This window comes from Camelus dromedarius, chromosome 4, assembly GCF_036321535.1.
Source record: "Camelus dromedarius isolate mCamDro1 chromosome 4, mCamDro1.pat, whole genome shotgun sequence".
NCBI classification, from domain to species: domain Eukaryota; kingdom Metazoa; phylum Chordata; class Mammalia; order Artiodactyla; family Camelidae; genus Camelus; species Camelus dromedarius.
Genome location: NC_087439.1, coordinates 67761225 through 67783313, shown reverse-complemented (window position 1 = coordinate 67783313; position 22089 = coordinate 67761225).

The following is a 22089-nucleotide window of genomic DNA, read 5'->3' as shown; positions in this document are numbered from 1 at the left end:
TGTTTCTGACAAAAGAAAAAAAAAAGTGGCTTCTGCACTATGGACTGTGGTACATTTAGGAGTGTACCTCGCTCCCTGATGAACTGAGAATTCTGAAGCCCCTGCCTTGACCCGACTCACCTTTTCTCTCTGCTGTCCTCAGCGGTGACCAATCCCTGAAAATGCAGAGTCAAAGAAAGTGCCAACTCCAGCAGCATCATTGGTGCTAGTGGTCACCTAGCCATGGGATGGGGGACCTGGAGAAAGAGTACCACCAACTCATTTACTGGAGCCCCTGGTAATTAGTCATCCTTCATCAAGCCTGGGATGAGCCACTAGGAGTGACGCTAACTGGGTCTTGAGCTGCCAACCAATTCAAAAAGGGCATTGTTTCCCAGTAGCATGAAGGTTCCCATTGTCATTCATCTATTCCATGGCAATGCACCCTGTGACATTCAATAACTGATCAGAATACAGTAGGAGTAACAGCACTTCCAGGCATCTTCCCCAAAAAAGTTCTCTCTAGATTTCTCTATTTCAAATACAGCACAGGCACCAGATGTAAAAGAATCTGGGGGGAAGTGTATTGGGCCAAGTGCATTTGTAGGATTTGTGTGAATGTGATTAATATTTCTGCCCACGCATGTCTAGCAGGGTAGATTCCTGAAAACCAGGAAATGGTGGTAATAACAGTACTGGCGTGGCAATACGAGTGAGCTTCCTGAATTTGAAAAACTTCAAAATGTTTTCAAAGAAGTTCTTAAGGGACAATTGACTTGAGTAGGCGCTGCATAAAATACCCTCCTGCGGACACCTGCGAAATGTTGAGGCTAATTGGGGCTTCTGATGCTGATTATGGACGAGTTTGGGGGTTGCTGTTTCTCCTCCACTGAATTCCAGCTCGTTTTCTACTGCTCCCTTTCAGTGAGGCTGTTAGTGTATCGGATGTAAAGAGTACTAAATGGAAGCATGCTTTTGTGTGGAAGTCATTACCGTGAACACCTGTTCACTGTTGAGTTTAATTGGACTACAGCTGGTGCTGATTGTGTGTGAAGGGGGGCTGCTCCTCGCGCCCGCAGGGGAGCTCACTGTCAGTGGTAACAGTGGGGAAGTTGCCACTCTGAAGTTCGGCTTGCACACTGCAGTCAAGCCCTCCACGTCCTGTAAGGCTAGTTGCCTCTGAGGTGCACTGTGGTCCCTTTAGCCAGGCAGGAAGAAGATGCCCATGTCTTCAGTCTATTTTATTAAATCAACTCAGTTCCACACATGGAAATTCAGGGAAATATGGGGGAGAACGATTGATATAAACTCAACGTAATTATTTACAAAGGAAACTAAGAAATGACAGGTTGACTCAGTGACAGTCTTAGCTATATCAGCTGTTCACCTATGTCCAGAGATGACAGGCATTGAACACACGTATAAATAGGAAACCAATAATGTAGCTCAGGAGCCAGCAGATAGTGGCAAATTAAGATTACATTCCCGACCGAAGCACAGAAAAAGACGATGTACACTTTCATAACAATAATAATAAGCTCGAGTTGTTGACTTAAAAAGAACAGATGCTGACTTGCATATTTCAGTAGTTTAGATGTAATTCACATTACTTACTTCATTTAATATCAAAATGCATTGAAACAATGAAACACTGAGCCTACTTGATAAAGGATTTTGCTTCATATTAATATTAATATTATTAACTTTCATGATTCTGAAGATGACTTTTGTGTCCCAGGGTTGGCAATAATCTCCTAGAAGCCAGTAAACATTCTTACTGAAGCAAATCTGCTGATACTGGGTTTTGGCTGTTGGACGGGGGTCGCCCCTCTTTGTGGAGTCTAGCAAGTGTTGTGGGCATGACCCAGCTTTAGGGGAGGTGAAACAGACCTGCTTCTGAGAGTAAAGAGTCAGATGAGTGTTTGTCTCTAGAAAATATTCTAGGACTCCATTTTTTGTTGTTTTGATATTTGCGTGGTTCCTTTGTCCATAGGGTGAGAAAGCTCCCTTGATCATTTCTGCTTGCTGAGATGGAGGTCTGGGTCACCATCCTCAGCCCAGGTGGGAAGATGAGGCTAAGAGTTTCCCAAGAGCCGAGCACAGGGCAAGATGTAAACCACGGACCTCTCCTGCGACAAGTTCAACAGCCCCTCCACAACCATGGCAGGCTTGGGTCCCAGAGCTCCCGCTGCCCCCTGAACTGAGTGGGGACTCCTCCGAGCCAGACTCAAGCTCCTCTGTGTCATTTTCCAGTGGTGCTGTCTTGGGTTAGTCACTCTCCCGCTGTGGGGAGGATCAAATGAGAAAACTTTGCAAAACTGCTTTGTCAACTGTGAAGAGCCTTATAAATATAGAGACACTTATGACTCAAGGGGAGGTTTTTCAGTCCAACTGAAAACAGATTTTTCTGCCTGAGAAGCTATGTTCCTGTGAAAGGCAACAGAGAGAGATTTAAGGGTGGAAAGTGTTTACTCTGTTCTCTTTTTGATTACTTATGATTAATGATTCCTTTCAAGCAGACACCAAATATGGCATCATTGCTGATCAATACACGTTCTTCCCCAGCTGTTTGTTTTATCCCTCTATTTTTCAACCAAAGACTTCACTTGCGCTCTTTGAGGAAACATGGTGGTGCACACACGGACACACATCCTCTGTTTCCCAGCACAGATGGTAAGCAGTCTGAGTTCATATAAATGAGGTCACAGATATTTCGTTGTGTGCTGGCATGGTCTTTCTATAGCTAGGCTAATCACCACACCACCACCCCCAGTAGCTGGAAAAGGTGAGATGCCCCAGTCAGATGATGTGAGCAGATCGCAGTTTTCGATAGAAAGGCCCTGGGGGATTGTATGCCTGGGGGCCTTCGCCTCTGGGCCCCAGAAGTCACTCTGGTATCCAAAGACTATGGCCTGTGCTTGGTTGACTATTCTGCCCTCATGTGAGTAGCACCATGGGGGCAGGCCAGAAAAAATGATGGATGTTCGTTTCCCTGAATTAAGAAATAGAGGCACACATGGAGCATCTCCAGAATGGAACTCAAACTGGACCACATACAGTGACTGAGGCCTTAATGAAAATGGGTGCTGGACCTACAGCTAATCTGGGCAAAATCAGAAACACGGCGTGCTGTGAGCCACGCAAAAGGGACTCTGATATCTATTGAGACCAATGCAACGACGCCCCCCCGCCTGCTTTTGGTTTGGGGTACAACCCCGCACCACCTCAGAGACTGTTCCATATGGGGAAATAAACAAAAACTGAGTCTTTTGTCACCACTCAATGGTACCCCCCAAAAATGCCTAAAGAATCTTGGACGTGTGCATCTGGACATGGTCAGAAGCCGTGCAATTCAGAGCTGTGCACTATGGGAAATACCATGTCTTCAGGTTGGTCTGTCAGTTAGGGGACCAGCCCTATCTGTGGAAAGCTAAGCACACCTCTATTTTGGCCACCAGCTGCCACAAGCCTGGGGCAATTCCTGGAGCCCCACGCTTGACGCTTGCTGGTTTATATCTTCTCTGTCCCAGAGCTACAACTTGTTATTAGCCCTGCCCGTCCTTCTTGGTGGCATGCCCAAGCCACTCCCACACAGCTGGTCCAGGCCCTCTGCCCCAGTTCACGCGGTGAAGCCTGGACATTCCCCTGACTTGGCAGAGGAGCCCTATGATTCCTCAGCTGCTGCTGCTGCCTCTCTCTGCATCCCGACCTGCATGGCCGTCCTTCTGGACAGGCTGGCTCGTCCGCTCTGCGCACTGTTCGGGGCGCACACAGAGAATGGGTGGGCGCTCGCGCCCCACACGGCTCCCTCGCTGAGCGGAGCCACATATTCCTCCTCCCCAGCGCTGCTTGGCTTCGCTCAACTAATTTGGAACAGTGATCTCGACACCAGAAAATGCTCTAATCCTGCTCTGTGGCTCAGACTGCTCTACCCGTGGGAGGGACCTTTCCAGCTGCAGCAAAAAATTATCTACCCGGTTGGCTCATTCGTCACAGCCTGCCCTGGGTTTGGTGGCTTTGTCTGGGTCCAGCAGGAGGTGACATTCTGGCAAGACCTACACAGTTCTGTCATCTCCCTGCTCCAGCTGATCCATCAAGCCTGTCTCCCACACCCCATCCCAGGTCCTTCGTGTTCCCTCTGAGCAGAAGGGAACTTTTGCTCATTTCCATTAGATCAGCAGTACTCACACGGTCATGTGCATCGGGACATTTTATCAGACACGCAGATCTCTGAATCTAGGGATTCTGATTCAGCAGTCAGAGGTGAGTCCCAGGAATCTGCATGTTTAATAAGTACCTGCCCCAGGGGATTCCGAGGTACAGATCCAGGACCATACTGCAAGAAACCACCACAGGGACCCAGAGAGACATGAAGCCAAGGACCAGAGGCCATGTCTTTTGTGCCTTCTGACATGGTAGTTGGCTTGCACATGGTAGTCACTCAGCAAACACCTGTACTGGATGAACTGGATTGAACAATGGCAGCGAGAGAGTTATCTTGGCTCCCCAAGGGCGGTGAGTATTGGGTCCATCCTTCTGGAATAATCTGGGACATGTAAATAGAGCAGCAGAGTTCATACCCTTTAACTTGGCAACTCCTTCTGGGAGGAATATACATAAAAAGTATGATAGGAAAGGTTAGAAAATTGTTTATTTACATGAAGGGAAATTTGGGATCTCCCAGACATCAGGGAACAGGAGGATGACTTGGGTGCCCGGGGGGTTTCTCATGAAAGGGTCCTACCTGGGCAGCTAGAATGTGAGCCAGGTGTGCCTGAAATGGTGCAAACGAACGGGACAGAACCCCACACAGTCTGTTCCTGCCGAGCAAGTGTGAGCACAGACGAAGCTTAAACATGCACGCGGCAGGTTACGAGTGGTTAGTGGTTAATGTTCATTTGGTTCTTTTTGTGTACAAAACAGCTCGAATGCATATGAACTAAATAAAAACAAATGAGGCTGCTGCCACGTGGCTGGCCTAGAGCTCCTGGTAAACATCTGAGGAAAAATGATGGCAAAGAAGCAGAAAGCTGGGCTCAAAGTAAAAACATCAGAGACGTGCATTGGTTCTGACAGACAGAGGAAATCACTCCCAGATGCCTGGATGTGGTCCTCTCCAGGTTTCTCCCTCTCACTCCCTGCCTGGCAGGCTCGGAGCTGGGTCAGGCTCCTCCCTCCCCACCCTCCCTCCTGCCTGGGATCCTCTCCACAACCCGGGGTCTCCCAGCCTGGCCCCAGGGGAACCACACAAGACCTGTGTCCCCAGGAGGTGCCCTTGTGCTCCGCCCTTCCCAGCATGGCCCTTCCCAGGGCCCCTCAGACGTGCAGCTGGAGACACAGTGCAAGTCTTAAAGGAACCAAAGAAGAGAGTGTTCCTGAGGGCATGCCTGACCTGACCAGTCACCCACTCCAGGTTCCAGGCCTTTCTCTCTCCTACCACCTCCATTTTGGAGATTCTTCTCCAAGGGTCTGCAGGTTAAACAGGGGAGCATTACCAGAGCCAAACTGTCAGTAGACAGCTCACCCCAGAGAAAGGCTGACCGAAAAGGTGCCTTTGGGGAGGTGAAGCAGGAAAAGCAAAGAGAACATGGTTTCTAGAAGACTAGCAAGAGCAGGCCAAACAGCATTAGCGGTGGCATCTTTCCCCACTGCCAAAAGAAAAAGCAGAGCCAAAGAAAGCATTTTTAAGTGCTCTGGCTGGTGCCTTGGAAAACAAAAACAAAATGTCACAAGGTCCCAAAGACAACAGCCTACTAACAGCACTATAATTGTCACCGTGGGAATGAAGTACCAGCTTTCTCTCTTTTTTTCTTTTAAATGAGGGGGTGTAATGTGTTTAACGCTATCCCACAGTTCTCACGGGGATTCCTTTTAACCGTTCCTGGAGCAGGACAGCGAGGTGGCACAGGGGCACTGGACACAGGGACCTGGCAGGTGGAGGCACAGACCATGGCAGCAGCTGGAAGCACACAGACAGAGGGCACTGTCACTCGCGTGAGCCACTGGCCTTCGTTTGACTTCCCCAGGCATGCTGGAAACCGGCACAGAGACTCCAGACGTGCTGTAATGGAAAGGGGCTGTCCTACTCACCGAAATCCTGCTCAGCCTCTGGCTGCCCCACCGGACAGTCCTGTAGGAGAAAAACCTGTTTATAATCTATCTGAGCCTGGACCCTAATTTGAATTTACATAAAACATCAAGTATGTTTTGCATAGTTTTAATATCCACTGAAATCTGAAGATGCACTCAATGTGTAAACCAACAGAGGGTTGTTCTTTTTTGCTTTTCATTAAGGTGAAATTCACATGCATAAGTTAACGATGTATGCTATCTTAAAGTGTACAATTCAGTGCTCTAAAGGCATAAATATATGTTCACCTTGTTGTGCAGTCACCACCCCTGTCTAGTTCTAAAACATTTCATTTCCCTAAAAGAGAAGCCTGTACCCATTAAACAAGTCACTTCCTACCCCCACCCACCCAACTCCAGACCCAGGCAACCACCCACCTGCTTTGTGTTTCTATGCACTCAGCTGTTCTGAATGTTTTGTCTCAGATAAATGGAATCATATAATATGTGACCTTTCGTATCTGGTTTCTGTTTTCAAGGCTCATCCATGTTGTAGCATGCATCAGTATTTTGTTCCTTTTTATGGCTGAATACTATTCCGTTGTGTACATATTCCACGTTTTGTTTATCTGTTCATCCTTTGATGGATATGTCAGTTGTGTCCACCATTTGCTTTTGTAAATAGTGCTACTATGAACATCCTTGTACAAGTATTTGGTTGAGTACCTGTTTTCAGTTCTTTTGGATGTATATCTAGGAATGGGATTGCTGGATCATACAGTAATTCTGTTTAGCTTTTTAAGGAATCCATAGTTTGTCTTGTATGAAACTCTAGCAAAAGTTGCTCATTATTTCTGAAAACAACCCTGCTGATGACCATGCCTAGGTCAAGCCTACATTTGTGGCTTCATGATCATTGGCAAGCAGAGGCCATCATCTGACTCTGTGAGTTATTACATCCCAGCATTTACATACTGGAAAATATTATTATAAGGTCATTTTCCTTTTATGTTATAGCTAGGTCATTACATTAATTTTTAATGATTTGTGTAGGTAGGTTATAATATCTATAAAGGATATCTAGGATAAGGAGCATTATAAGCATCCTTTTTTTAATTGAAGTGCAATCAGTTACAATGGGTCAATTTCTGGTGTACAGCACAATGTCCCAGTCATACATATACATATATTCATTTTCATATTCTTTTTAATTCAAGGTTATTACAAGATATTGAATATAGTTCCCTGTGCTATACAGAACAAACTTGTTTTTTATCTATTTATATATATAGTGGCTAACATTTGCAAATCTCAAATTCCCAAATTTATTTCTCTCACCTCCTTTACCCTTCTAACCATAAGATTGTTTATTATGTCTGCGAGCCTGTTTTTCTGTTTTGTAGATGAGTTCATTAGTGCCTTTTTTTTTCTTCTTTCTTTTTTTTAGATTCCACATATGAGTGATATTGCATGGTATTTTCCTTTCTCTTTCTGGCTTACTTCACTTAGAATGACGATCCATCTATGTTGCTGCAAATGGCATTATTTTATTCTTTTTTATGGCTGAGTAGAATTCCATTGTGTATATATACCACAACTTCTTCATCCAGTCGTTTGTTGTTGGACATTTAGGTTGCTTCCTTGTCTTGGCTATTGTATATAGTGCTGCTATGAACATTGGGATGCATGTATCTTTTCAGATTAGAATTCCTTCCAGATATATGCCCAGGAGTGGGAATGCTGGATCATATGGTAAGTCTATTTTTAGTGTTTTGAGGACTCTCCATACTGTCTTCCATAATGACTGCACCAAACTACATTCCCATCAGCAGTGTAGGAGAGTTCCCTTTTCTCCATACCCTTTCCAGCATTTATCATTTGTGGACTTTTTAATGATGGCCATTCTGACTTGTGTGAGGTGATACCTCATTGTAGTTTTGATTTGCATTTCTCTGATAATTAAGCATTAAAAGGAGTGTTGCAGAAAAGTGTGTTACAGTTCAGTCGTGACAGCAACCTGGATCCAGGTGAGAGACCAAGCAGCACTTGGAGAGTTGGAGAACTCAGGTTTATTACACCAGCAGACCCAGAGGAGTTAACACTCCAAGCTCTGGACCCCATCTGTAGGTTTACACAGGCTTTTATAGGCTGCCAGTTTACACTCTGCAACATCATATGCAAATAAGGTATAACAAAAATTGACTAATTAGGAACAAGTTTTGTAGAAATGGACTAATCAGGAGGGAGAGAAATGACCAATCAGGGGTGAGCTCCATGCAAATGAAGTACTACAAATGGACAATCAGGAGTTAGCTCAGGGAACCAATAGGATTTTAGGGGTAAGTTCCACCTTCCTAGAAGTAAGCAGTTTCAGAGGCAAAAAGTGAGACAGAGCCTCAGGGCCAGGGAACCGGATGGTGCTGGCAGGAGAGTAGTGGCCCTGCCTGGGGGTCCTGCGGTCTTTTTTTATGGGGCTTCCCACCTCAAGAGGAGTTAATTCTGGTACAGTTGATCACTACAAAAGTGTCTTAGTCTGTTTGAGTTGCTATGACAGAACACCATAGACTGGGTGGCTTATGAACAACAGAAATTTATTTCTCGCAGTTCTGGATTCTGGGAAGTCCAAGGTCAAGGCACCATTAGATTCAGTGTCCAGTGAGGCCTTGCTTCCTGGTTTTATAAGCAGCTTCCTGTGTCCTCACTTGAGTGAGTAATTTTCTGGGGTCTCTTTTATTACAGCACTAATCCCATCCATAAGGGCTCCATCTTCATGACCTATTCATTTCCCAAAGTCCCCAACTCTAAACACCATCACATTGGGGGTTGGGTTTCAACATAGGAATTTGGTGGGAGTTGGAGGGCCACAAACAGTCAATCTATAGCATAAAGAATATTGAAATGCTTGCATCTTGTAGAAACAATGTGACATTAACACTGGAAGTGCTGGCCAGGCTGGGGTTTACACACTTTGTCTGACAAAATGCTATGGTTTCCATATCTACAGCCCAAAAGTTATAGGTGTGGTGACCTCAAAACAGGTATCTACTAAGTCCTGGATGGTAACATTCGTGGTGAGGGTATTTGACAGTATAGAATAGGACATATCATCGTTTCTGCTCAGATGGGGGGATATTTACAGGGTGTCTCCTCCTAGAAGTAGTTCTTTTCCACCAAAGCCTGGATTATAATCCCTTCACTCTCATGCTGTATAGAAAGAGAAGTTAGTCACAAATAATAAAGCAGCAGAGAATTTTGAGAGGGTCAGCCTCCTTAAATTTCAGCTACGGGGCTGCACAGCAGTAAATTAGAAACAGGGAAAGATGGAGCTGTAAAATATTTGATGAAAACACTGTACTTAAAATATCATCCTACTCTCTAAATTCATGACAGTGGTTGCTTCTGGGATGTGGGGGAGGGGAATTTGATCAAAAGATACTTCAACTCTCTCCGTAATGTTTTATTTATTTAAAAAAAAAAAACCCTTGCAGAAAATAGATTAGCATGTTGATATTTGTGAATTCTTGGAAGTGAGAATATGGATGTTGGTTATATATTCTCTGTAAACTTATGCATTGTTCCCTCAAAATCATGTGTGTACATACATATATATATATGCAATTCTAGGCAGAAACTAAACATTCCTGTAAGTTTAGGTAAAACCCCTAAAATGTGATAAATACCCAAACTAACAAGGACCACAGAAAAGCAGACAACATGGGAGCTGGATGCTGAAAGGAGAAGAGAACTAGAGAGGACCATTTCCCATGATCCTTTCTGCAGTTTGGAGAAAGGTTCCAACAGTTCATCCTTCACACACATTGAAGGGCATTAAGCCACAGGCAATAGTAATTTTGTTTGTTGTGTTTATAGACATTTAAAATATTGTTCTGTACTCTGTGTCTAGATGGGGTGGTCATCTCAATTAATCTTTTATGTTATCTCAATGGCATCCTATGCTAAAAGGACTTTTCCAGGCATTGCTTAAGAGAAATCTGAGGCCAGGTGGGACCCGACTGACATTTCAGCGAAGAGTCTGATGCTTAAGAGAGCCAACCAGAAAGGCGCCTGCGGTGGATTAAAGATGACCACAAATTCTTTGCTTCTCCTCCCAACAAAAAAGTGGAATGTATTTCCCGTCCTCTGGAATCTGCACTGGCTGTGACTTGTTTGACCAATAGAATTCAGAGGCAGTGATGTTCTGGAAGTCCTAAGGCTAGGTCATAGCAGCTTTGCAGCCTCCACCATGACTCTTAGTACATTCAATCGGGAAGAAGCCAATGACCATGTAAGTCTGACTCCCCTGAAACTGCCATCCTGTGAGGCAGCTTAAGACAGATGAGCAAGGATGATAAGGAGAGAGAACCATGACCAGCTCTAGATCCTCCGGCCATTCCAACCCAGGCACCAGACATGGAAGTGAAGGGCTATCATGGAAACTTCATCTCCACCAGACATGACATGGAAAAAGCCTGAGAAACCCAACTGACAGCCAAGATCACAGCCTCAGATATATGGCCCCAATTAAACTGTCCCAGCCATCTCCAGCCATTTGAGTCATACAGTCATCATGGAAGAGTGATGACCTGTCCTCACTGAGCCTGACACACAAATTCCTGAGCATAATAAAAGTTGTTTAAAGCCACTTAATTTAAAGGTTTTCTGCTCCCCAGAAATTGATCACCAGACCACTGCCCCTACCTGAACAGTGCCTAAAGATTTGATTGCTGCCTGCATGGGCAGGAATTCATATATATCTTATTATCCAACCCACTTCCAATGTGAAAATAGGTGTTTTCTTGAATTGCAGATGACTGCCTACTTTTGCTATTTATTTGTATCATATCTTAGTGTTTTTATTTTGTTATTTATATATTCAAGGACAAAGGCCAAGATTTATTCAAAGGACAGGTGTTCCTTAGAGGCGGGAAGAGAACAAGAAAACTCCATGGTTTAAAGAAAAAAAAAGAAAAAGTGGGAATGCTGGTAATTCAAAATTAAGTAGATTTCACTCTTGCAAGATTTCTCAAAGCTATTAGTTTAAAAACGTGCATTGTGAATGGCCAAGAAGAAAACAGAAAATGAAGCATTTCCCCAAGTCTGTTAGATCATGCAAAAGATATTTTGGTCCCCTGTGCCATCTTGCAGGATTAGTGTTCCACCAAACAACACCCCTTGGACAGAACAGCCGAGCCACTTGCCCATGTAGGTGTTTCTGTCTTGGTTTACAGTGGCCCGGTAGGCAGCTGTGTGCATGCCGCTCTGGAAGGACAGCACACAGCAGTGCACTCTGGGGGTTACACACATGAAATGAGCCTTTTGAAAGAAGCCGAAGGACAATGCAGAGATGACATTCGGTGGGCGCACACAGACCAGGGCCCATTCTCATTCTACCTCTCGTATCTTCTGATTGGTTAGTGCAGTTGCCGTATTGATGGTTAGATAGTTTTACCAACACTGCTGGACCTATAAAGATTGGGAGAGAAAAGGAAACCAATGATGGTGGAAATGACCATGTAGCCTATCTTATCGTTGATTAAAAAAAATTATTTTGCTTTTGATTCTGGAAAGCACACGCCTGGGAATATTCCCCAGGCTTCTCACTTGACCCCAATAGAACTGTCCTTTTTATGTCACCAAATGAGCATCATGATTAGTCATGCCCACTTCAGCTGGCCAAGTGCCCAAGCAGTGCCTGAGGCCGGTCCAAGTGTTTCTTCCACCAATTTGAGCTGTCAAATCCACTCACTTTCCTAGGTTAGCATGGCAGCCCAGTCATCCTCAAAAGAGACATTTCCTGAGGTCCAGGGTTCACGTGCTCCCTAGAATCACATCCAAGCTGGGCTCAGCACGCTCTGCCACAGGCAGAGACACATGATTAGGAATCCAGAGAAGCAAATTCAGCCTCCCCGCACTCAGCTCCTTCTCAGTCCCAGTGCTTGTTCGCAATTACTAGGGACCAGCTGGCCACGTGGCCCTAGGCTGTCCATCCCCAGGATTTAGCATGAAGTATGTGCCAGCGTAGTCACTGACTCTGTAGTTTGGGGGGTTTCCTGTACATTTCGAGTGCTATTTTTCATGGTTCAAGCCAGTCTCATATTTTACATCCCTCCCTCTCCCTATTACAGGACTCGGGTTACTGGATTGTGAGTCTCCACCTGCATGTTTGAATGCCCTGGTGACTCTTACGCTAGAAATCCTCTTGTTTACACCACATCCCTAGCCCCTGGCCGCGTGCTACCTGTTGGCTGCCTCACCCTGGGTATCACTTCTGCTTCTCTGGCAGGAAGAAGAAGGGAGAAAAAATGAAGCAAAAAGGATGTGTCAGCTAAATCCACTTCCTTTTATCAAGAAAAAACTTAGTATCTATCAGTTCTAAAAAAATCCACCTCGTAAGCTGTTTTTACGGCTCACTGGCCAAGACTGAGTCACTTAGTCCCCTGAGTAAAGGAATCTCTGCCAGGAAGGGGGAAGAGTTTTAACTAGACACCTGTTCGCCCTAAACAAAATAGGGGTCCTTAGTGTGGGGGAAGGGCAGAATCAATGTTGGATCAGCAATCACCATGTCTGACGTTGATCAAAATGAGAAGACCAGGCCTGTTTTAATTCATGAAAATAAATCAATAAAGTTTTAAAAAGATGTGTTTGGGCATTTCCAGGCACAGGTAAAGATGGCTTAATTTTACTTACCTAAGATTCCACTGAAAAATTCTCATACTCCTCCAGCCAGCAGAAGTATCCAGTTGTGGGGGAGGAGGGCAGAGAGGGGTCTTTTCTTGTGAAATAAATCACTCAACTGTCAGAAACTGAGCATAGCCCCACCTCACTTTTTGGATTCCTTCAAAAATCACCAGACCACATCCCCTTCCATTTATTTGCCTGTGTTGTGTTGCAAATTCACGTTTAAAAGACATTTTTTTCCCCAAAGAAAATGGAAAGAATAGCGTTCCCCCACAGCCACCACCCAGGATAATGAACTGTAGCTGCTGTCAACCCAGGAGGGCTTAATGACAGTGTTCGATGTGTGTGTGGACAGGCGAGGTTCCCTTCAAAGTTGTCTCTCTGAATGGGCTTCAAGATGTTTTGACTATTATCTGTTACAAAGAAGCTCATTATTAATTGCATATTGTCACAGCTCTTAGTCCAACATAACTGTTAGCCCAATAAAGCATTCTGTCCTCAGGGGACGGGGATGCGGACACCACCTAATCTTTCCCCACTGGGTAAGTGGTTTCTCTAAGTCCCTTCCAACTCCCTGCCTTCAGTTTTCGTAGATAAAATTAAGGGAAAGCTGCATTCTCTGTGCATGACTTCAGCTCCCCTCCAGCCAGGAGTTAGGACTGGTCACCCCAGGGTTAGTCAGGAATGTACAAACAGGAGCAGCTCTTCTCAACACGGTTCACGGAGGACAGCAAGAACCCAGAGGCTTTAAGGCTGCAGAAGCTCCAAGTAGCTCAGATGGTGCTGGTGGCTGCTTCCTGGCCACCTTATCTCTTATCTCTTCCACCCCCACTATGTGATCTGATGCTGGAGAAAATGTGGTTTGGGGGAGGCAGGTGGGTAAGGAGGTAGGAGAGAGGAGAAGCAAAAGTAGGGTGGAAATATTTAAATTCTTAACTGGATGAACATGAACTAGTCCTCAACTCCGAGGATCAGGCGGCAATGTCATTATTGTGCCAGGTTCAGGAATCTAACTCCATCTTGCACACATCCAAGGAGTTGAACTAACTGAACCCCTAATCCATTCCCTACACCCCCATGTATTGATCTTTTGAGAACACAGATTCAGTCATGTCCTTCTCTTCCCTGTTCACCTCCAAAGACTCCCATTGCCCGCTAGATAAAGCCCATACCTCTCAGCCAGGCAGGTGTGTGAGCCCAGCCTAGTCTTCCAGACTTGTCACACCGGAGCCGCAATGGACCACTCACCATTCCTACAGTCAGTGCACTTGCATGCCTTCAGACCTTGGCTCATGCTGTTCCCTCTCCCTAGAACACTTCCTTTTCCTTCTTGCCTAAGAATTCTTGTTATCCTTCAGGACCCAATGTAAATGTCACCTCCTATGTAACTCCTGGCCCAAGTCCTCTGGCAGAGTCATCTTACCTCCTCTGGACTCCATGCACTTTGCTCCTGCTCAACCATGCTGCTCATCACATTGTAACATCATCATGCTTCTATCTCCTCTGTTAGTTTGGAAAGTGATTTTCTTCTCAGCAGGAGCTGTGTCTAGTTGTCTGGTATAGTTCAAGCAATCAGCATAGGTAGAAGGAGAAGTAGAGTATGTTAGAGGATGGGAGGAAAGATGGACAGGTGGTTGGATGGATGGATGGGTGGGTGGATGGATGGATAATTTGCATTACATTAGGTATCTTGGGCTGTTAAAGAGGGTCCCTCAAGCCTATGAACAGAAAGAAACCTGTAAACAAAGAATCATTAAGTTGAGACTCAGATGATCCCTGTCCTGGAAGCTTTATAGGTCCCAATGTCCCTATTTAATACATACATAATACATATATTCCTCTTCTAATGTTCTCTGAGTCAGTAACAGTCTAAACCATTGCACCCAGCTGAACTATCTGCAGGAATGGAAATGTTCTGAAATTTGTTCTGCCCAGTAGGGTAGCCAATGGTAGCAATGTCACTATGGTGTACTTGAAATGTGCCTAGTACAACTGAGGAACTGACTTTGAAATTTTAATCAATTTAAATTTTGTATTTAAATAGCTACATATGGCTAGTGGTTACCATACTGGACAACACAGGTGTAATCCATTAGTTACAATGTTACACCACAGTGCGCTGCTACTTAATAACATCAAAGGCATTGTTATGCAGGCTCAAAATGTATTACCTGGATTCTTCTTATCCAGATAATCAGATAATAAAGACACCTACATTGAGTGAAATGAGTGGTGTTCTACCCTCTCATCTCTCAACTAAACATAACTCCTCCACTGACCTTGACCTAACCCATCCCACCCACCTGGCCTGAATTCACTCAGAATGATAAGACTCAGTCCACAGATGCCCAATCAACAGACCCAAATCAACTGCTGAATCTCGAAGTACGACCTGAAATAACTCCAGTCCTCTCACCCTGGTCCTCAAAGGTGTCACTCCAGGAGAAAGTCTTTGTTCGTCACCGTATTTCTCAACGTGCAACAACAGACAGACAGGTCTTAAATACCTGCTGTCTGTCCTAGGCCTCCGGCCCTTTCCTTAGGATCTGGGATACAGAATACGTAAGGTAAAGCCCCTCGCTTCCAAGAATTCACAGTTTAGTAGCAAACAGAGAAACACACAGTCAATTCATAATCTAGAAGCCACTTCCTCCAATAGAAGCACATGTAAGAAGGCACACAATTGCTCTTCATTTTTAAAAGTTTAAGAATCTCTGTTCTCATCACAAGGAAAAAATTTGTAACTATGGTGGTGACGGATGTCAACTAGACACTGTTGTGATCATTCCACAATGTGTACCGATATTGAATCATTTTGTTGTACAACTGAAACTAATAAAATGTTATATGTCAATTATACCTCAATTAAAAAAAAAAAATCTCTGGTTTGGACACCATGGTGGACACGGTGTTTCTCCATCCATGTCCTCCTTCAGTGCAGGCTTTGTTGCCCCAGCACTCCTGCTGTTGGAAAATAGCCTTCAAACACCAGTTTTTTCTAATAGTCCTCATCCAACGACTGGACAATGCAGTATAAAGTCCTAGTCATCTTGGACCAAGTTCTACATAAATTTGAAGAGCCATTTTAGCTCCAGAACAAGAGTTCAGCTGAGACTATTCTTGGACCTGCATCAAAGCTCGATTTCTCCCTCTGCACCCTTCTGCTTCCCTTCCCAACAGTCTTCCTTAGTAAACCTCCTTACATGCTCAACTCCGTCTCAGAATCTGCTTTGCAGGGAGCCCAACCTGGAGCAATCAGGAGCACAAGTGTCAAAAGAAAGGAGGGGAATAAACAGGGGTTTGCAGCTTCATCACTTCCCACCTGGCTGGCAGAGACCCCATCACTCACTGATGGAAGCTGGAGCACTTCTAGCCCCGGCACAACATAGCATTCTCATCCAGTTGAAAAAACAGCCACTGGCGGTGCAGTGGGATGAATACCAGTGGACGGGGACGTATTCACTATTGCAGCATATCAGGTGTTTGAGAACTATGGTGGCCGTAGGCATTACAAGACCAATGTTGGCTACAGTTAAGCTTCACTGATACTCTGAAAAAATACATGGAAAAGCCAAGAGGATTAATCCCAACTACAAGTTAGGTGTGAAAGCTGGAAGCCTTCCTTGGTGGCATACAAAAGACACTCATCTCCTGCAGCATGAGGGCAGAGACAGCTGAAGACCAGGACGAAGACATAATTGTCAAAACAGCTGAGTCCAAAGTTTACACTCCTAATCAAGGAAGAGCTGTTCTGTCAAGGTCACGGCTGTGGTTAGGATAAAATGGGATGCAGACACAAGAAATGGTAGCAGCTGGGTTAATCCCCATTCCCAAATTTGAATCCACAGATTTTCCTGAGCTTTCTGGGCCTGCGGAATTGGCGCACCCTCCCTATTAAGAAGCAGCACTCAGCCATTGAGTGGAGATGATGAGAGTCTTCCCCTCTGCAAGGCCGCTCAAGATCTGCCCTCACCTCCCTTCCTGGTCACTAATGTTACAACTAGGTTTAGTCAAGTCACAACATAATCCCGCTGGGGACAAATTGATAAGGGGGAAAAAGGAACTATACCCTTAAGGGGCTCCAAGACCTAGCCAGCATGTACCAGCAAGGGCGGGGAGGGTACACACGGAATCGTCTGCCAAAGGTGCTTGATCAAGGAGGCTGGAATACACGGTTGGATAAATAAGAGTTTGTCAGTTTGAGAGCCGTCTCCCGAGATAAAAGGTTTAACACCTTGGCAAGAATCCTAGAAGGTGGTGGAAGCCCAGAACTGGATGTCTGCTACAAGAATGGAAAAAGCAATACTCACGTTGAGTCAGGTTGAAATGTCAGAATCCCCACAGCTGATGGTGGAAGAGGGGGTTAAAAGTCTTGGAAAGTGGAGATGTTAGAGTATTCTCAAATATGATTCCCCCAGTCCTTCTCCAAAAGGATCTTTGACTATTTCTTCAGGTAACAGAATTGGGGGAAAGAGATATCTAAACGTTTTGAGGACTGCTGGACACAGGATCCAAGTTGACGTTGTTAGAATAGGGTCTATGGGAGCTAGATAATGAACGGGATCTTAGCCAAAGTCTAACTCACAGTGGGTCCACTGAGTTTTCAGGTTGAGACGCTCATTTCCACCATCCCTGAATGTATATCAGAACAGACATACTCAGTGGTTAACACAACCCCTCCATTGCATCGTTGGACTGGAGAGTAAGAACTATAACAGTGTGGAAACTTCTACCTGCCACCTCCCAGACAACATAATAAAAAACAAAATGATACTCAAGGGGATGTGCAAAAAAATAGGGCCTCTTTCAAAGATCTAAAATTGCACTTTCCAACTGGTAGCTCTAACCACATATGGTTATTGAGAACGTGAAAAGTTATTGGTGCAACTGAAAGACTGATTTTTTTAAATTTTGATTAATAAAGTTTTAAAACATGCTTGAGTTTGTTATTGGAAAATTTTTCAGTAGGTTTGGAACACCGTGAGAATGTGAGTCTACTTTTTCTTTTTTTTTTTAATAAACATTTCTTTATTGAGTTATAGTCGAGTCTACTTTTTCAACTGCAAATTTTATGAAACTAAAATATAGATCAAATATTTCCGATGAAACTTTAACATCTGAATTGAAATGTACTCTGAGTATAAAATACACTTAGTACCCAAAGAAGACTGTAAAATACCTCATTAATAGTGTTTTATGTTTATTACATATGAAAATATTGTTAATAGATTTAAATAAAATATACTGCTGAAATAAATTTCACTGCCTTTTTACTTTTTTAATGTGGCTATTAAACTTTTTAAAATTACGTATTAGGCTCACATTATTTACACAGTGGAAAGCGCTGGTCTAAAGGATGCAGAAGCTGTGGTTTCAATTATATCTCCATCTAATTCAACACTCTCGGCCCTGCAAAAACCAGACAGAACCTAGGGGTTGTCCATAGACTACCATAAACTCAGCAGGCGGAGACCCTATCGGGTGTGATCTCTTTCCTAGAGCCGATTAACGGTGTCGCAGGTTCATGTTATGTGGCACTTGATTTGATGAATCGTTCTTTCCCATCCCCATCGGAACAGAGGCTCAGAGCTGGACAGCATTCTCATGGAATGGACAACCGTACACATTTACAGGTTTGTTTCAATGGACTCTGACCTGGATTCAAATTCCACATCCTTCCCCCCATGACTTTGGCAAGTTAACCTCCTCAAGCCTTGAATGTCCATGCATAAAGTTAGATTAACCTCATAGGGTTGCTACAAAGACCAACGTGTATAGAGTGCCTGGCACAGATTAACTGATCAGGAAATATAGGTCTCTCTTCCCCTCAGTGGCCAGAGAGGAAAACCTTAAATGATAAGGCACCGCGGGCACTTAAATTAGGGTCGTAGAATATCACCTTTATTGTACTGTGATATCTACTGGTAAGTGCAGGGAAGGCTGGTGCTTAGTCCATCTGCACGGTTATCAATTAGCGGCTCTCGACTCCGCTTGCGATCAGGTTACATAATAGAATTATCTTGGAGAGTTTTTGAAAGATACGGATAATCAGGCCCCCATCCCAGGGATTCTGGCTTCATTTAAATTTTAAAAATTATACTTAATTCAGTTATTAGAAAACTTTTAAATTCAGAATGACTGGTCTGGGGGATTACCCGTGTATTTTTTGAACATTGTCCCAGGAGATTCTAATATGCGGGCAGGGTTTAGAGCCACTTGTCTACCTGGCCCTCTTGTCCTCAGTCTTGGATAAGTGATCTCCCCTCCTGGCTGCCCTTGTCAATTATCTCAGTGCTCCTCAGCCACAGAGGGAGGTGGACAAGGCAGCGGCGTCCGGCACGTCTGAGATCCTCGATAGCAGAGGGGGCCACTGTCACTATCAGTGCTTCAGGTGGAAAGTAAGGAATCAGAAGAGGAAGGCAGGCCCCTTCTCCCCCCGCTCGGCCTCCCCGACTTCTGGATTAATACTCTGCGTGTGTTGCGCTGGGTGCCAGGCCTGAGGCCGGTCCGGAGGCACATGACTGTGGGGGCTGGCCCAGCCGAGCCCAGGTGTGAACTGGAGTCTGATGCTCTTTGCCGTTAAAGACAAGAACCCCAGGGCCTCCGTATCTGCAACACATTCCAAGACTGGGTCAGGAGGCCAGGAGCCGATGACGAGGTTTTTATTTCTTTATATATTTTATTATTTTGCTTACTGGCAAACTTGAGATTTGTAGGGTTCTCAAGCAGCTGCTGTAAAATCGCCAGGTTACAGAGAACAGGCACCAATGCAGAGGAAAGAAGATGGATTCTGTGTGGTCAGCTTATTCCCTCCAGATTCCCTGTCCTGATGTGGAGGGAGGCACCAAGGGACGAGGCACAAGGCGTTTGTCATCCGCCTGCTGGCTGGGACATTGGCAAGGAGCCACCTCGGCACCGAGCAGCAAATCAGCTTGCCATCTTGTGTTCCTTGTTCAGCTGAGTTATCACAGCCACCTGGCACCACAGACGGGTGTGGTCCCTTACTCCCAGGGCCTGGATGACAGAATGCATTCTACCTCACTGCCAAGTCCCCCTCACTGCCAAGTCCCCCTCACTGAGCCCACTGGGAGGGCTCAGGAAGGGAGCAAGGTCTTCAAGGGCAGGGACCAACCTCAGACTGTTGACTTATGGTTAACACATGTTGCCCCCCACTTTGGAGAAATGTGTAAGTCTCATTACTTCTAATCTTTAAATGTTTTCACTGAAAACAGAAAATGCTACCAATCCTCACCAGAAGCAGAAAACCTTAACACTGGAAGGACCTGAGAGGTGAAATAGTCCAGCCTCTAAGTCAATGCCCTTCAAGTCACCCTTTCCCCAGTGAGGCATCTACCTGTCTCTGCTTGATGGTCTCCTGTGATGGGGAACTCACCTGTGGCCAGGTATCGATTGATTATCCAGGGCCCATCCCCAAACTGCCTTAAATGAATGTCTTTATTGTGGCTTCAGAATACAGTGCACCAAAAACTGTTTGTGCTTCTGAGGGAAAGAAGGCATACTTTGAGTTACCTGGCTCCATGGAGGGTGGGGCAGGGGGCCCACTGACAAACAGATCTGGTCATATCAACCACAGGGCACTAGACACCTGGGGCAGTTCAATGCCCTCACATTTACTTCTCAACAGCCTGGAAAGTCACCCTAAGCATGGTGCAGATGGGGCTTTGTTTTCTTCTTAGGCTTGGCATTTCTTTTTTTCTCCTTTCTTTTTAATATTTTCAAATCCTTTTTCTCCCCCGACTCACATGGCAGCCATTGCCAGTCTAATAGACTTTGAGGCCCCCTGAACCCACCATCCATCCTGCAGAAGCATCTCCTCCAAGCCCTAAGATGGCACTTCCTGCCCCTCTACTAAAGGGCACGTACTTCGTTTGGTGAGTTATAAAGAGCATGAGGTTGGGGGTGACTCAGGGCCAGACCCCAAATCTAAGCCTACCACTTACAGCTCTGTGCCCTGGGGGAAAGGATTCAACCTCTGCAACTTAACTGTCTCATCCACAAAAGGAGGTTAATACCGATCTTCAAAAAGATGGGAAAATGAAAGAAGATATACGGCTAGGAAACAATAGAATATTTCACAGTAGTACATCCCAGGAGAAAAAACATATGACCACCTAAATAGAATCAGAAAAATATTTTGATAAAATTTTAACACTTATTCATGATTAAAAAAAATAGAAGCAAACTAGGAATACAAATGGACTTCTTTAACTGGCAAAATGTATCCACAAAATATCTAAAGTAAACTTCATGCTTAAGGGTAAAATCGTAAAAATATGCCTCTTATCACCACGGTTATTCAACACTGTATTGGAAGTCCTAGCCAGAGCACTAAGGCAAGAAAAAGAATAAACAATACTACCGTGGGAAAGGAAGAAATTCAGTGGTCACTATTCAGAGTTGACATCATAGTCTAAATGAAAACTCCAAAAGACTTGACTGATCAATTATGAAAATGTATTTGTTAAAATAATGTATTAAAATCATTAAAGCAAGAAAATTTAGCAAGATTGCTGGAGATACAAATCAAAATGCAAAAATCATTGTATTTCTAAATACCAAGAACAAAAAGAATTTTAACTTTAAATACCATTTAAAATAGAATCGAATAATCACTTACATGTGGAATCTTAAAAAATGATACAAATAAACTTACAAAACAGAACAGACTCACAGACATAGAAAACAAACATGGTTACCTAAGAGGAAAGCGAGGTGGGGGAGGGATAAATTGGGAGTTTGGGATTTGCAGATACTAACTACTATATATAGAAGGGATAAACAAGGTCCTACTGTGTGGCACCGGGAACTATATTCAATACCTTGTAATAATCTATAATGAAAAAGAATATGAAAAGGAATATATATAACACATACAACTGAATCACTATGCTGTACACCAGAAATGAACACACTGTAAATCAGCTATACTTCAATAAAAAAAAATTTTGAAAATGGAGTCAGCACATTAAATAAAATAAAATAGGATCAAATATGTAAAGTATTTAAAAACACATGTAGGTGTTCTGAATCCTCATCCTGGGCTTGCTCATCACCTCACTCGTCTTATTCTGCAGCAGGAAGCCACAAAAAGCTCAGCCTGACCCTAACTACACACACACACACACACACACACACACACACACATGCATGCACACGTACACACACACGCTCTGCTTTGCTAATCATGGCCCAGGGCTATGGCTGAGAAGGCACCAAGAGAGAAGCATATTTTCTTTTTGCTGCTACCCGGCTCCATCCACCTATCATTCAGTCCTTTCCCCACTCAGGCTGACGTTGTTTGAACCCAATACAAGACACGGGACTCAGACCCAAGGTCAGGCC